Raw genomic sequence first — 16,164 nt, 5'->3', positions numbered from 1 at the left:
TCCCCTCTTCGGTTCTTCTTGCCGGGCCACCGCGCCTTCTTCTAGCTCTTTTACAGGCGGTGGCCCGGTCTTCTGTCGCCACTGTCGCTGCCTTCTATTCTTCTGTTCAGATGTTGCCTCGTCGCTCTCTCTGCTCACAATGACGGGGACAAGGCACGCGGTGACTTATATAGTGACATCACCGGATGATGTCCCCGCCTATTATGATGTCACAGTCCCAGCATCCTCTGGGACTGTGACACCATAAAGGGTCGGGGACATCATCCGGTGATGTCCCTATATAAGTCGCCGCGCGTTGCGTCCGTGCCATTGTGAGCGGAGGATGTGACGAGGCAACATCTGAAGAGAAGAACAGAAGACGGCGAAAGCGGCGGCAAGAAGAACCGAAGAGGGGGACAAGACCCCCGAAGAGGGGGACCAGAACCCCGAAGTCGGAAGAAGAGGGCGGTGGCGAGGAAGAAAGCCGGGCTCCTCCGCTAGCAAAAGATGCTAGAAGAAGATAGTGTTGCAGCGGGAGAGAGTGTTGTGTCAACATCAGAAGAAGACCAGAGGGAAGAAGACGACAGAAAACACCGGGCCACCTATAGCAAAAGAGCAGCAAAAGAGCAGAATATAGCAGAAGAGCCCAGGAGAAGAATTGGAGAGCAAGAGAAAGAAGAACCGGAGACCGGGAGAGAAGGCCGGAGAGAGGGAGAAGAGGCCGGAGAGACAGAAGGAGTCGGAAGATGGAGGAGACCCCCGGAGCTGCCTAATAAACTACTTTAAAAACCTGTCTAGTGTGTTTTTTATTGACACTTTTTTCCCCCAGGTGAATGGGTAGGGGTTCGATGTACCCCATACTTATTCACATAGGGTGGGGGGCCCCTTATTAAAGGGGGCTCCCGGATTCCGATAAGCCCCCCGCCTGCAGACCCCGACAACCAACGGCCAGGGTTGTCAGGAAGAGGCCACTGTCCTCATCAACATGGGGGCAAGGTGCTTGGGGGTGGGTGCTGAGGGCTTGCAGCCTGGTACGGTTCAGGAGGGGGGTGGCCGCTCGCTCGTCCCCACCCCCTTTCTTGACCAGCTGGGCTGCGTGCTCAGATAAGGGTCTGGTATGGACCTTGGTGGGACCCCCACACAGTTTTTTCAGCATAGGGGGTTCCCCTTAAAATCCATACCAGACCTAAGGGACATTGTCACCTCGCGCTTGCTGCAAAAGGAAAATGTGTTTTTCCTATTGCAGCGAGTGCGAGATGTACAGTATCCTGTAGTCGAGAACCAGCATGATAGGATCGCTCTGAAAACATTCTCACACTGTAGCTGCCCTTGTGTCGTATTTGGTCCGTTGGACCAGCATACAGACGAATGGGTTTCCCGATAGGAACTGGGTCTGGTGGAGTTCCGGCGCAAAGATTTAAAAAATGTTCTATTCCTAAAGTCGTCTGATTTTTCAACAGCAAAGGTCCGATGAAGCCAACACATGGTCGAATTGTCCGTCATGTGTACGTGGCATTAGACATCCTAAGACTACTAAAACCATTCCGATGCACCCTCACAATGCATTCTAGTGGCGTGTCCCCCTTTTTTGCATTTACGGCACCACAAGAAGGGACTTCTAAAAATAGCTAATCAAATGGTTGAAATAGTAATCTCTTGGGGTCCATACAAAGGCTGAAGGGCCATTGATTTAATTGAAAATAAAAAATCACCCAGTGTGATATAAAATATGACAATGATAAACGGTACAAGACAATAAATTGAAGATACTAATAAAATATTAAAACTTTTCATGCATATAACTATGCTCTATGCAAATATATAAAAATACATTAAAAAAATATAGAATTATATAACAAAAACTTTTTGCCAAAGGTTTAAAAAATCTAAAAACTATATATATATATATATATATATATATATATATATATATATATATATATATATATATATATATATATATATATATATATATTTGGTAATGGTGTTACATTATAAAATGTACTGATAAAAAGGAAAATAAACCTCAAAAGTCATACACAAACTTGTTACCCAGTTCAACCCCAGAGCTGCTGATAAATTCTGTTCGGCATGAAAAGATTTCCTTACTTTCTAAAGTGATGGGACATTTGTTAGCCTTTGAATGATACCTAGACAGAAAGCATTTCAGGTGCTTGGGTATAGGAGATGGTTTTCTGGGGCTACTATCTAGAGTTCTGCTCTCAAACATCTCGGTGATTCATGTCTTTCAAACAGCTTGTGTTACCTCACATTCTCATTGTTGGAGATCTGTTGAGAAAACAGTGGGTATAAATTGTGTCAGTGTGGGACATAGATTCAATCACTGGACAAACCAATTTGCTTGACATCAAGGACTAGGTTATCTCTGGCCTAGTGACTTGGGAATCCAGTTCTGGAGTTAGGAAAATTCTTCAGTCCAATCACTTGGAGGATCCTCATAACAAATGGCAACATGATAGGTTGGGTAGAAGTCTTAACCACTGTGTCAGGGCAAGGGACTTAAAGTGGTTGTAAAGCATAAATATTTTTTACCTTAATGCATTCCTTACATTAAGGTAAAAAATATTTAGGTGTCAGCCATGCATTATATCTGACAACTGCAGGAACATCAGTGTATGCTGTGACATACAGTTCCCTTCCCTGCTGATCTAGTCTATTTGGGGAATTAAGAAGCCCAGATGTGTGTCCACTGTGAGTTGTACAGCTGTCTAATTCCCCTGTACAAGTGGATTTTCCATTGGAAAAAACTTGGATGGTTTTTCCAACGGAATTCTGCTCAAGCTTGGCTTGCATACACACGGTCACACAAAAGTTCTCTGAACTTTCGACCGTCAAGAACACGGTGACGTACAACACTACGATGAGATGAGAAAATTAAGTTCAATGCTTCAGAGCATGCGTCGAATTGTTTCCGAGCATGTGTAGGAATTTTGCACATCGGAATTTCCGATCGGAATTTTTACCGACCGAAAAATTATGAACCTGCTCTAAATCTTTTGCTGGTGGGAATTCCGCCAGCAAAAGTCAGATGGAGCATACACACGGTCGGAATTTCCGACCAAAAGCTCACATCGGACTTTTGCTGGCGGAATTTCCGATCGTGTGTACGGGGCATAAGGCTTGACACCACGGCAGTTACCTGGGACTTCTTCAGACCCCACATACTCTGTTTTTTACCCTTTAGCTGTGATTATAATTTTTCTATTTTTCTATGTACTGATCAATAAAGCTTTTTTCAAGGAGAAACCACTGACTGTCCTATTCCCTCTTTACACTTTATGATCTACTTATAGGTCCTTCCTATTTCCTTTTTTGCTATCGCCATTGCCTCTCTGAGATATGTATATGAACTGGTAGCTTTGTCTTGTAAAGAACCCTTTCTTGTTTTACACAGGGACAAAGCAGTGTTGAGGCATAGTGTTGGGCCTCCTTCCTTTCTAAGGTTGTTTCAACCTTTCACCTCACCTGGAACACTATGCTTCCAACCCTCTGCCTGGTTCCAGTACACCAGAAGGAAATTCTCCTTCATTGCCGGGATGTAGTTTGAGCTATGTGTGTCTACCTCGCAGCCACTGCTTTGATTAGAAAGATTGACTTTCTCTTTGTTACTCTTTATGGTCCCTGCAAAAGGGGAACCAACTTTTTGTTCCACCATTTATCAGTGACAGATTATGTTCTTAATGGTTGAGTCCCAAATTTTACCACTTTACTGTTAAGACATGTCCTATGATAACTGAGTGCTTCGTGAGCTTTTTGGATTTACAAGGCCTCCGCCTGATCTCTCATTGACAATTTTTTTAAGTTCTACTAGGTATGTGTTCATGCCTCATCTCAGCTTCTGGTGTAAGGTCTTCAGGTTATCTTTGAGCTGCAGGCCATCCCAAGTTCAGTTTTTTTCTTGTTAATAATGTTTTGTTGCTGGTGCTCATCTCTCTGTTGGGCTGCTTTTGCACGTCTCAATAGTCTTTAAATCCTGTGTCCCTTTATGACCAAGAAACTTCATTGAGGGACACAGGTGCAACCTCTCTGTTTATTATACTGTCCTACGTATTGCTTTACTACAATACTAAGCCATGCTCGGAGAGTGAGGGGGTTATGCCTAGGGATGGGCGAATAGTTCAGCCCAAGCATAAGTTCGGGCCGAACTTTTGTTGTCATACGGCGATCATCTGAACAAGCGGGTCGTTTGACCATTTGTTCGCCTCCCCCAAATCGTCCACAATGCATTGTGTCGCTGAACAGTGCATTGCAAGCCCTGATTGGCTGAAGCAGTGAAAGCTTCACCCAATCAGGGCACAAAGCACTGTCAGAGTCATAATTGGACACTGTCATCATGACTTTATCCAATCATGGCTCATTCCCGTCCCACAGTATAAAAGTATTCTTTCAATGGCAGGCATTTTCTGTGTGATTTCAGCCTGGAGAAGGATAGAACAGGGCTCTGTTTAGTGCTAATAGTTAGTTAGTGTGCTATACTGTGCTATTTTGCTCCAATTGTCAGTGTAGAATATTAGTTTAGTGTCAGTCTAGGGATAGTGTGAGTGTAGTGAGGAGGACCATCATTCAGCTTTGCATAGTGTGCAGCTAGAGTAGGGACAGTTCATCTAGTTTCACTGTAGTGTAGTGAGACCATGTCATTAATACATACATTAGTGTAGAGTAAGGGCAGCTCATATAGATTCAGTGTAGTGTAGTGAGACCTTGTCAGTAATCTTTATATTAGTGTATATCTAGAGTAGGGACAGTTCAAATAGTGTCAGTGCCTTGACAGTAGAACACCGTCCATTTGATTGCGTTACTGCCAGTTTAACGCTATTTAATTCTGTGTGCATTACTGCCAGTTTACCGCCATATAGTTTTGTGTACGTTATTACCAGTTTAATGCCACATAGTTTTGTGTGCATTACTGCCAGTTTAATGCCATATAGTTCTGTGTGCGTTAATTCTAGTTTAACACCATATAGTTTTGTGTGTGTTACTGCCGGTTTAACGTCATATAATTCTGTGTGCGTTACTGCCAATTTAATGCCATATAGTTCTGGGTGCATTACTGCCAGTTTAACGCCATATAGTTTTGTGTGCGTTACTGCCAGTTTAACGCCATGTAGTTCTGTGTGTGTTACTGCCAGTTTAACGTCATGTAGTTCTGTGTGTGTTACTGCCAGTGTAACATCATATAGTTCTGTGTACATTACTGCCAGTTTAATGCCATATAGTTTTGTGTGCGTTACTACCAGTTTAATGCCACATAGTTTTGTGTGCATTACTGCCAGTTTAACGCCATATAGTTTTGTGTGCATTACTGCCAGTTTAACGCCATATAGTTCTGTGTGTGTTAATTCCAGTTTAACTCCATATAGTTTTGTGTGTGTTACTGCCGGTTTAACGCCATATAGTGCTGTATGCATTACTGCCAGTTTAACGTCAATTAGTTCTGTGTGTGTTACTGCCAGTTTAACGCCATATAGTTCTGTGTGCGTTACTGACAGTTTAATGCTGTATAGTTTTGTGTGCGTTACTGCCAGTTTAACTCCATATAGTTCTGTGTGCGCTACTGGCAGTTTAACACCATATCGTTTTGTGTGTGTTACTGCCAGTTTAACGCCATATAGTTCTGTGTGCGTTACTGACAGTTTAACACCATATAGTTCTGTATGCATTACTGCCAGTTTAACGCCAATTAGTTCTGTGTGTGTTACTGCCACTTTAACGCCATATAGTTCTATGTGCGTTACTGACAGTTTAACACCATATAGTTCTGTGTGCGTTACTGACAGTTTAATGCTGTATAGTTCTGTGTGCGTTACTGACAGTTTAACACCATATAGTTCTGTGTGCGTTACTAACAGTTTAATGCTGTATAGTTTTGTGTGCGTTACTGCCAGTTTAACGCCATATAGTTCTGTGTGCGCTACTGCCAGTTTAACACCATATCGTTTTGTGTGTGTTACTCCCAGTTTAACGCCATATAGTTCTGTGTGCGTTACTGACAGTTTAACACCATATAGTTCTGTGTTTGTTACTGCCAGTTTAACGCCATATAGTTTTGTGTGTGTTACTGCCAGTTTAACTCCATATAGTTCTGTGTGCGTTTCTGCCAGTTTAACGCCATATAGTTCTGTGTCCGTTACTGCCAGTTTAACGCCATATAGTTCTGTGTGCATTTCTGCCAGTTTAACGCCATATAGTTCTGTGTGCGTTACTGACAGTTTAACACCATATAGTTTTGTGTGTGTTACTGCAAGTTTAATGTCATATAGTTCTGTGTGCGTTACTGCAAGTTTAATGCCATATAGTTCTGCGTGCTTTAATACCAGTTTATTAGCATCATTTCTTCTGTTTAGTGAGTTTGCCCCTGCTATCTACCCACAACAGAGGAGGTGGAGGAATGGCTTACTAAACCTTCCCCATCCTCTGTCGCACAACCAGGGATAAGTGTGCAATCCCCTGCAGTTGCCAGAGTGGATAAACCTGCTTCCTTGTCCACATCTATTCCTGCCATAGCTCCAACATCAGCCATTGAGGAGTCAGCTGAGTTATTTCACCACAGCGTCAGCCACTTGCACCTTGATGATGCCCAGCTATTACTGGAATCAGATGTTAGTTCTGAGGTTGAGGATGACAGGAACATGAGCCTAGAGAGAGGGAGGAACACTGGCAGACAAATTGGCATTCATGTTCCCCAAGCCGCAATGTATTGCCAAGTTGTCTCCAGTGGTAATGATGAGGATAGGGGAGATGGAGATGATGATGATGAGGTCACTGACGCAACTTGGGTGCCAGATAGAGCAGAGGAGGAAACTGAAGGTGAGGCGACACAGCCCCAAGAAGGCCAACATCAAGAAAGAGTAGTGAACAGCCACCCTATTCCATCACATTCTGCAGCTTTTTTCTCCTGGCCCACTCCCTAAAGCTCAGCTGTCTGGGCATTTTTCAGCACATCTGCAGCAGATTACACTGTTGCTATCTGCAAACTGTGTCTCAGGCACATCAAACATGGTAAATACACCAACCACTTGGGTACCACATGCTTAACAAGGCATTTAACGTCTTTCTTGTGAAAAAACAAAACAAGACATTTTCAGTCTGGTGGATTCTGCCCCCTTCCGTGAATTTCTCACAATGTGCTGTACCACAATGGCAGGTTCCCAGTTGCTACTACACTTCACGTAAGGCCATTCCATGTCTCAACCATCACGTGAAAGGGAAAGTTCGGACATCGCAAGGCAATGCAGTCAGCCGTAGAATCCACCTTACCGCTGACATGTGGTTCAGAAAGCATGGGCAGGGACGATATATTTAGTTCACAGCACACTGGGTAACACTGCTTTCAACTCAAAAGGATGCAGGAGAGGGCTTGTGCTGCAGCTTGTTGTGCCCCCACATCTCCATACAGCTGGTGGGGATGATGCTAGACCTGTGAGCTCTACCCCCTCCTCCTCGGCCACCTCCATGCCCTCCTCTGCAGAATTGTCCCATGAACATCAGGTAGCCCCTAAGCATTCAAAGGGCTATTCCATGAGTCAGGCTAAAAGCTGTCATGCAGTGCTTCAGCTGGTGTGTTTGGGGGCCAGGAACCACACCGGAGAAGAGATTCTTGCAGCTCTGTAGGGACAGGCCCAGAGGTGATTCACACCACGTCAACTGGAGCCAGGAATGGTAGTGTGCAATAACAGCTCAAACCTTCTATCCGCTCTTAGACAGGGAGAAATGACACATGTGCCATGCCTGGCACATGTCCTCAATTTGATGGTGCAGCGTTTCCTAAATATGTATCCAGGGTTGCAAGATGCGCTAAAGCTAGCCAAAAGAGTCTGTAGAGATCTGTGAGATCGCAGTATATATGATTGGCCAAAGCATGCACCTGACCTACATGTTTAGGCCAATCACAGTGCCCTTTGACCAATCATGGCTCAGGGGGACTAAGTTCATGCTCCACACTATATAAGGCTGCTTACATGGTGGTGTGGACAGAGAAATAGCTTGATTTAGATTAAGCAGGCAGGTTAATCAGTTAATGGCAGTGTATTTGATATATATTTATACAGTCAGTCTAATATATATATATATATATATACACATATACATACATACACACACACACACACACACACACAGCATATACTCTGCATTTAGCATAGATTATATATTCAGTGTTTACTCTCTCAGTGCAGACAGTGTATTAATATATATATATATATATATATATATAGTCTACTTTAAATATTTAAATATATATATATATATATATATATATATATTCTGCATCCAGTGTAGCCTATACCTACAGTGCATTCCGAGTTGTACTGTTTCTAATACACTTCAGGTGGTATACACAGTATCTAATACAGCTTATAGTTTATACTACACTTCTGGTGGTGTACACAGTACACAATACAGTGAAGCTGTAGAACAGTTGCTAATACAGTGTAGGTGGTGTACACAGTATCTAATAAAGTGTGTACAGGTTCTACTGCACTTCTGGTGGTGTACGCAGTAGACAATACATTGCAGCCGTAGTACAGTTGCTAATACAGTGCAGGCGGTGTACACAGTATCTAATAAAGTGTGTACAGGTTCTACTGCACTTCTGGTGGTGTACACAGTAGACAATACATTGCAGCCGTAGTACAGTTGCTAATACAGTGCAGGCGGTGTACACAGTATCTAATACAGTGTGTACAGTTTCTACTACACTTCTGGTAGTGTACACAGTATAAAACAGTGTAGCTATTGTACAGTTTCTAATACAGTGCAGGCGGTGTACACAGTTTCTAATATAGTGTGTACAGGGTCAGGGGAGCTTGGCTTCTTTTCACCACACCAGTGGCTACTGATCAAAGATGCATGCACTGTCCTATCACCATTTGAGGAGGCCACAAGGTTGGTGAGCAACGACAATGCATGCATCAGTGATAGTGTCCCTCTAGTCTTCCTGTTGGTGCACATGCTTCGTGGAATCATGGACAGGGCACTTGAGGCAGAACAGCAGGAAGAAGAGGGGAACGTCCTTACCTCTCAAGGCCCCCTTTATCCAGATAGCATTCCTGTGGGCCCACCAAACATACAGGAAGAAGAGGAGGAGGAGGATTGTGTCAGCGTGGGTGTAGAGGATAACACTCAGCAGCAGTCTTCAAGAGATGGTTTTCAGTCCCCAGAAACCCAAGGAGTTGTATGTGGCTGGGAGGAGGTAGTTACAGATAATGTTATCCTTAGTGACCCAGAGGACTCAGAATCGAATGCCTCTGCAAACATACGCTGCATGGCCTCCCTGATTTTTCGAAGCCTGCCAAAGGACCCTAGGATTTTTGGTATCAAGGAGAGGGATCATTACTGGCTGGCAACACTTCTTAATCCACGTTATAAGGGTAAGATTCCAGAACTCATCCTGCCTTCGCAAAGGGAGCAGAGGATGAAACATCTTCAGGAGGCCTTGAAGAAAGGTTTGTGCAATGCATTTCCAGACCCTGGGAGGTTACAATTTCCTGGTGCTGGGCAACATGTTGCTGAGGCTTTGTTTAGTCAGAGGAAGAGCGGTGGAGAAGGTGTCCGGCTGACCGATGCCTTTAAACAATTTTTCAGTCCTCAGCGCCAATGTCTGATCGGTTCAAGCAACCATCACCAGCGTCTGCATTATATGGTGCAGTACAGAGCATCCACTGAGTTATTGGGTCTTGAGGATAGACCACTGGCCAGAACTTGCTCAATATGCAATTGAGCTACTGGCCCATCTTGCATCCAGAGTGCTTTCTGAACGCACATTCATTGCTGCTGGAGGGTTTGTAACAGATCAAAGTGCGCCTGTCCACAGACTCCATTGATAGGCTCACATTCATAAAAATGAATCAGTCTTGGATCAGCAGCTATCAAGCACCTGATGCTGATGTAACTGATTGAATTTGCTATCGATGTGGAATCCCTTGAAGACTGCCTATGCTGAGTATCCTATTCCTCCTCAATCTTTATGATGCTAGCTTCCAACAATATTTTTGGTTTAGGGCACCACCACCATCACCCAAGGCCCAATTTTTCTCCCCATGCTTAACAGGGGCATGTCATTACAATTTTTGATCTAATATTTCACAGCAGGGCCCATTCCTGCACCCACCAAGAGTAACTGTGAAGGCTTACAGTGCTCTGTTACCACCAACACCTAAGGCCCAATTTTCTGCAAAGTATATAGGGCAGGTTGTATAGTATATATACTGCTGTTAAGAGTATATAGTGCCTGGGGGCCTGGGGGACCCCCACACTATTTTTTTTTATTTGGGTGCGGGTTCCCCTTAATATCCATACTAGATCCAAGGGCCATGCAGTTTTTTTCAATGATTTTCATCTATATTGCTAGGACCTGACAATACATTACAGCCGTGAGTAGTTTTTAAATTACATTTTTTCCTTTAGAAATGTCATTTTGCTGTGGTATTGTTCTAAACACAGAAAAAATGTGCTACTTTGCAAGCATACTAAGGACACCCCTCAGGCACGAGATTTAAAGGAATATATCATTTTTATTGTTTCACTTTAAGCATTATTAAAATCACTGCTCCCGCTATTTTTTAAACTTTTTTTTTGCATTGATACATGTCCCCTGGGGCAGGACCCAGGTCCCAAAACACTTTTTTTGACAATAATTTGCAGATAACCTTTAAAATGAACACTCTTGATTGTTCACGATTGTGTCCCATAGACTTTAATGGTGTTCACATGTTCAAGCAAATCTTTTGCCTGTTCGCATGTTCTGCTGTGAACCGAACCGAGGGGGGTGTTCGGCTCATCCCTAATGAGGAGGAGGATTCTGGCACTTTCATAGTCTTCGAAGAAAAGGAAGGCAAGCATCAATCTGTAAGCGATGGCTTTCCAACCCCAGGATCCTTACAGTAGTACGTGGCTGGAAGGAGGAAGTTCCAGATGCTGTCATTCTGAGTGACCCCAAGGAGTCTCCTTCTCAAGTCTCGGCAAATTTGAGGCGCATGGGCAACCTCATGTTTCAAAGCCTGCAAAAGGACCCAAGAATACATGGCATAAAGGAGAAGGATGATTACTGGTTGGCAACCCTCCTTGACCACCGTTATAAAGGGAAGGTCTCAGAATTCATCCTGTCCCCACAGAGAGTGCAGAAGATAAATTCTCTTGAAGACACGTTAAAGAGGAATTTATTGAATGTTTTTCCTGACTCCAGTATGTTACAGTGTCATGGAAAATGTAGATTTGAGTCTAAGAGCGTTAGAGAAGGCGTCCGCCTAATTGAGGCATTTCAGAATTGCTTTATTCCTTGCTGCCCAGGGCTGTCAGCTTCCACATCCCATTGGCAGTGTCTGCATCACATGGTGGACAATTACCTCAGGGGCCAAAACAGAGATGAAAGCTTTCCAGCTGACTATCCACTGATTTACTGGGTCATGAGAATAGACCATTGGCCAGAACTTGCCCAGTATTCTATTGAGCTGTTGGGCTACCCTGCATCCAGTGTGCTTTCAGAACGAGCATTCAGTGCTGCAGGAGGTTTTATTACTGATCATAGAACGTGTCTGATCACAGACTCTGTGGACCGTTTTACTTTTATAAAAGTGAATCAGTCCTGAATTACCAGCTATGAAGCCCCTGATGCCAGTCACTGATTAAGTCATTTTAGGATGTGGAATCTCTGCAGGACTTTGATGCTGCCTAGCTTTGAGGGTGTTCAATAATTTCATCTGGAGGAATGTTTTTTGTATAGGCTTCATGGGCACAATTAAAACCCAAAGACCAATTTTTTCAGCACCTGTTTGGCAGGTGCGTATCTTGCAATTTTGCCTTCATCAAGAGCACCTCTATAAGGTTACGGTGGGAAGGCGCCCCCGACACCCAAAGAGTCCGTTTTTTGCACCTGTTTGACAGATGCACATCATTGCAATTTTTTACAGCAAGGTCAATTCTTGCTTTCATCAAGAATACCATTATGGGGTTACAGTGGGAAGGCACCCCTGACACCCAAAGAGTAATTTTTCTGCACCTGTTTGACAGATGCATATCATTGCAATTTTTTACAGCAAGACCAATTCTTGCTTTCATCAAGAGTACCTCTATATGGTTACAGTGGGAAGGCGCCACCGACACCCAAAGATCAATTTTTCTGCACCTGTTTGACAGGTGCATATCATTGCAATTTTTTACAGCAAGGCCAATTCTTGCTTTCATCAAGAATACCATTATAGGGTTACAGTGGGAAGGCACCCCCGACACCCAAAGAGTAATTTTTCTGCACCTGTTTGACTGATGCATATCATTGCAATTTTTTACAGCAAGACCAATTCTTGTTTTCATCAAGATTACCTCTATAGGGTTGCGGTGGGAAGGCGTCACTGACACCCAAAGACCAATTTTTACACACCCGTTACTTCTGTCCAAAGTTAAAGTGACACCAGAAAGTATCCAAAAAATGTAATCTCTAATCTTGTTTCCAGTGCACTACATTATGGCCTCACCATACACACTGGCTCCCCAGCTGTTGCTGAGCAAAATAAAGGCAGCTCGCAGGGAAGCTTTTTTGGCTTTATAAACACAATTATTGCTACAGCAGATTCTAGAAATGCTACAGATCTGCCACTTTACAGGTAGACTAAGGGGACCCCCCCCCCCCAGCACACAAAATTGTTCTCAACTAAAAATTACAAAAATGTCTGTTAATATCAATTATTTTTAGCCACACACACTAAAAGATGTTCAATGGCTTTCAGGGCCAATCCGGACACTATTTTGTAAAATAGTACTGTGCAAGACCTTTTTAGAAGGCAGTTGTACTATCATAACAGATTAGGAATCCTATAAGTAACAGGTACATGGTATCAAGCATTCTCTTTTCTATGGAAAAAGGTAAAGGACTAAATCAACCTGAACATCACAGTGGCCCCTGTGGGTATTTCCCAGTGGGACAGCTGCTAATCTTTGAGCAACCTTGCTAAGAATAATTCTTTTAACTATTACAAGAAAAATGCATAAAATTGACTCAATGCCATTAAAAGAAACGAGGAGTTGTGTTATAGAAGATAACTTGAAATTAAATTTCCTGTGGAGAAAGAGGGGCTTATGTCCTTAATAAAACTTTAGTTGCAATTTCCTTTTCTTCTATTTTTCAACAAAAAGCCTCAATGTCCAAACAACAAACTAGAGCTGCTTTAAAAGTAGTAGAATCGAAAAAAAATGATTATGTTCTATTTATTTTGAGTATGTCATGCATGATAAAAATGATATATAGTATTTTCAGCATTTCTAGTTATAGCACTATATCCAACTTACTAACTACTCACATTTACAAGAGAGAGAACAATTGTGAATGCAGCACCCTCTGTATTCTTATTCTAAATAATTTATTTGTACTTAACAACGAATGGCATATAATACCAAAAATATCAATATTTAATAATGAGAAGTTTAAGATGTAATGATACATAACACAATCCCAATACAGAATTATTATAGAGGTATTATAGAATCTTGGCTACCCATCTACCATGTAGGGAAAGCTTGATACAGAGAGTGAAAAAATTCTGATCTCCCCGCTAGCTGCCTGACGGTATAGCTTTGAAGCAGCAAAATTAATTGTAGCAAAGTTTGCATTTGTGATCTGCATGCTTGTATTAGATCAGTAACTCTGTAGTCAATAATCCATTGCAGCCCCCATATTTCTCTCAGTACATGTTTTAAAGGAAGCTTGTATGGATGCTACAGTTGTTGACCTGCTCTTCTGAGAATTCTAGATTCCATTGTTTCAATCTAATGCTTGCTAATCCAATGGATTGGCAGATTCTAAGTCACCCACCTAAAACAAGTTCACCAACTAGGAGCTCTTACTTCAGTTACACTTTTCTAATTTGCTTTCTTATTCTGGGTTTTGAAGTTAGAAAGTTGACCCAGCTCTTGAAACTCACTCCATTCTTAAACATATATTTGATATTCGTGCCTAAACTACTGTATATCTACATTTTATTCAAAAATATTAGACAAATGCTGTTGCTGGCCAGATAAATTATCATGCAGTAATCCCCATTTTGCTGGATCACATAGCACATATATTGTCTTCTATGGCTTTAAATACACCATTGGCAGCAAAGCATAGGAATTGATCATAATGTGTATTTCATAAATATAATTTCAGTAGACAAATCTTATGGAGTACTGCATTTAGCAAGCTATTAATGCCATTTGTACAAATTTTCTGAAAGAGTCTGATTGTTCCAAACTAGCCAAAAAGGCTCTGAAACACTGCACTATGACCTCTGTGATGTAACTGTTCTTCAAAAAAGATTTTGGGCACTATTCGAGGATTCGTGGTGTGCTAGTGACTATGTGCATTTGATGTCTCCAGTTCCAGCTGGTTGTTGCTTCAGTACCTGCTACTCCTAAGCCCACGTACACACGGTCGGAGATTTTGGCAACCAAATCCATCGGATTTTGCCCGTCGGATTTAGTCCGACGGATTGTGTCCGAAACTGTTGCCTACACACCGTCGAGCCAAGTTGGCGAAAAATCCGATCTTTCAGAACGTGATGACGTAATTTCGTTACGATGGGACTACATTCAGGCTTGTAGCCAATAGCTTTGATGTAGGAATTTGATCTGAGCATGCGTGGCACTTGGTCCGATGAAAATGCTCTACACATGATCGGATTAGGTCCGTCCGGCCCAGTTGGTCGGGAAATATTTCCAACATGTTGGAAAATTGGGTCGGACGGAGATTCGGATGGAATCAGTCCGATGCATACCACACACAGTCGGATTATCCGACGACACGGTCCGATAGGACACATTCCGACGGATTCTCCGACCGTGTGTACAAGGCTTAAGCCCTGCAACAACCAGCTGGAACTGGAGACATCAAATGCACATATTCACTAGCACACCACGAATACTCGAATAGTGCCCAAAATCTTTTTTGAAGAACAGTTACATCACAGAGGTCATAGTGCAGTGTTTCAGAGAATCCGTCGGAATGTGTCCTATCGGACCGTGTCGTCGGATAATCCGACTGTGTGTGGTATGCATCGGACTGATTCCGTCCGAATGTCCGTCCGACCCAATTTTCCAACATGTTGGAAATATTTCCCGACCAACTGGGCCGGACGGACCTAATCCGATCATGTGTAAAGCATTTTCATCGGACCAAGTGCCACGCCTGCTCAGATCAAATTCCTACATCAAAGCTATTGGCTACTAGCCTGAATGTAGTCCCATCGTAACGAAATTACGTCATCACGTTCTGAAAGATCGGATTTTTCGACAACTTGGCCCGACCATGTGTATGCAACAGTTTCGGACACAATCCGTCGGACTAAATCCGACGGGCAAAATCCGACGGATTTGGTTGGCAGAACCTCCGACTGTATGTACAGGGGCTAAGACTTATTCAGGAAAGTGTGCAATGGGAATATTGGCAATATATATATATATATATATATATATATATATATATATATATATATATATATATATATATATATATATATATATATATATTATATGTTATAAGCTGTACATATTTTATTTAACTGACAGTGTAATGTTCTATAATATACTTTGCAATATTTGTAGAATTCTTTACTTTGTTACTTATAATTGTATGTTAGCTTTTATAAAGTGCAATTTCAGCAGTTTTTTTCCTTTTGTGAAATTACCCTTTAACTTAAATTATCTCTGCCCCTGGTTGCAGTACACTAGGAACAAGGCATTAACACCTGATAATATTATTTGGTGAACTTCTGCAAAACACATGTATTCTCAAAAAAGGAAAGTACTGTATTGGCGTATAACACACAATTTTTCACCCTGAAAATCCGGCGCAAATAGCATATGCGTGTGACCAATACTTCAATTTTAGCTGGCTGGAGGGGACAGGGAGGGTGGGCGGTACAAGCGCTGTCAGATTACTTACAGTGAGAATCTCCTGTTTACTTGGCGGCATCTGTAATAGGAAGTCTCATCTCCTGGGATGCCATTGGACCACTGTTCTGTATATCATAGGAGATTCTCACTGTATGCAATCTGTTGATGCTCATCCCACCCCCCTCTCTATCCCCTCTAGGCTGCAGATGGGCATCGATCAGGCTGCACTGATGACAATGTTGAGGCTGCTGCATTGAAGGCAATGGTGAGACTGCTGCATTAAAGGCAGTGGTGAGGCTGCTG

The sequence above is a fragment of the Lithobates pipiens genome, unplaced genomic scaffold (genome assembly GCF_037356315.1).
Source record: "Lithobates pipiens isolate NorthernLeopardFrog02 unplaced genomic scaffold, aLitPip1_a1.2 Scaffold_16, whole genome shotgun sequence".
NCBI lineage: Eukaryota > Metazoa > Chordata > Amphibia > Anura > Ranidae > Lithobates > Lithobates pipiens.
The sequence above is the reverse complement of the archived record's forward strand: the minus strand, read 5'-3'. Positions refer to the sequence as shown.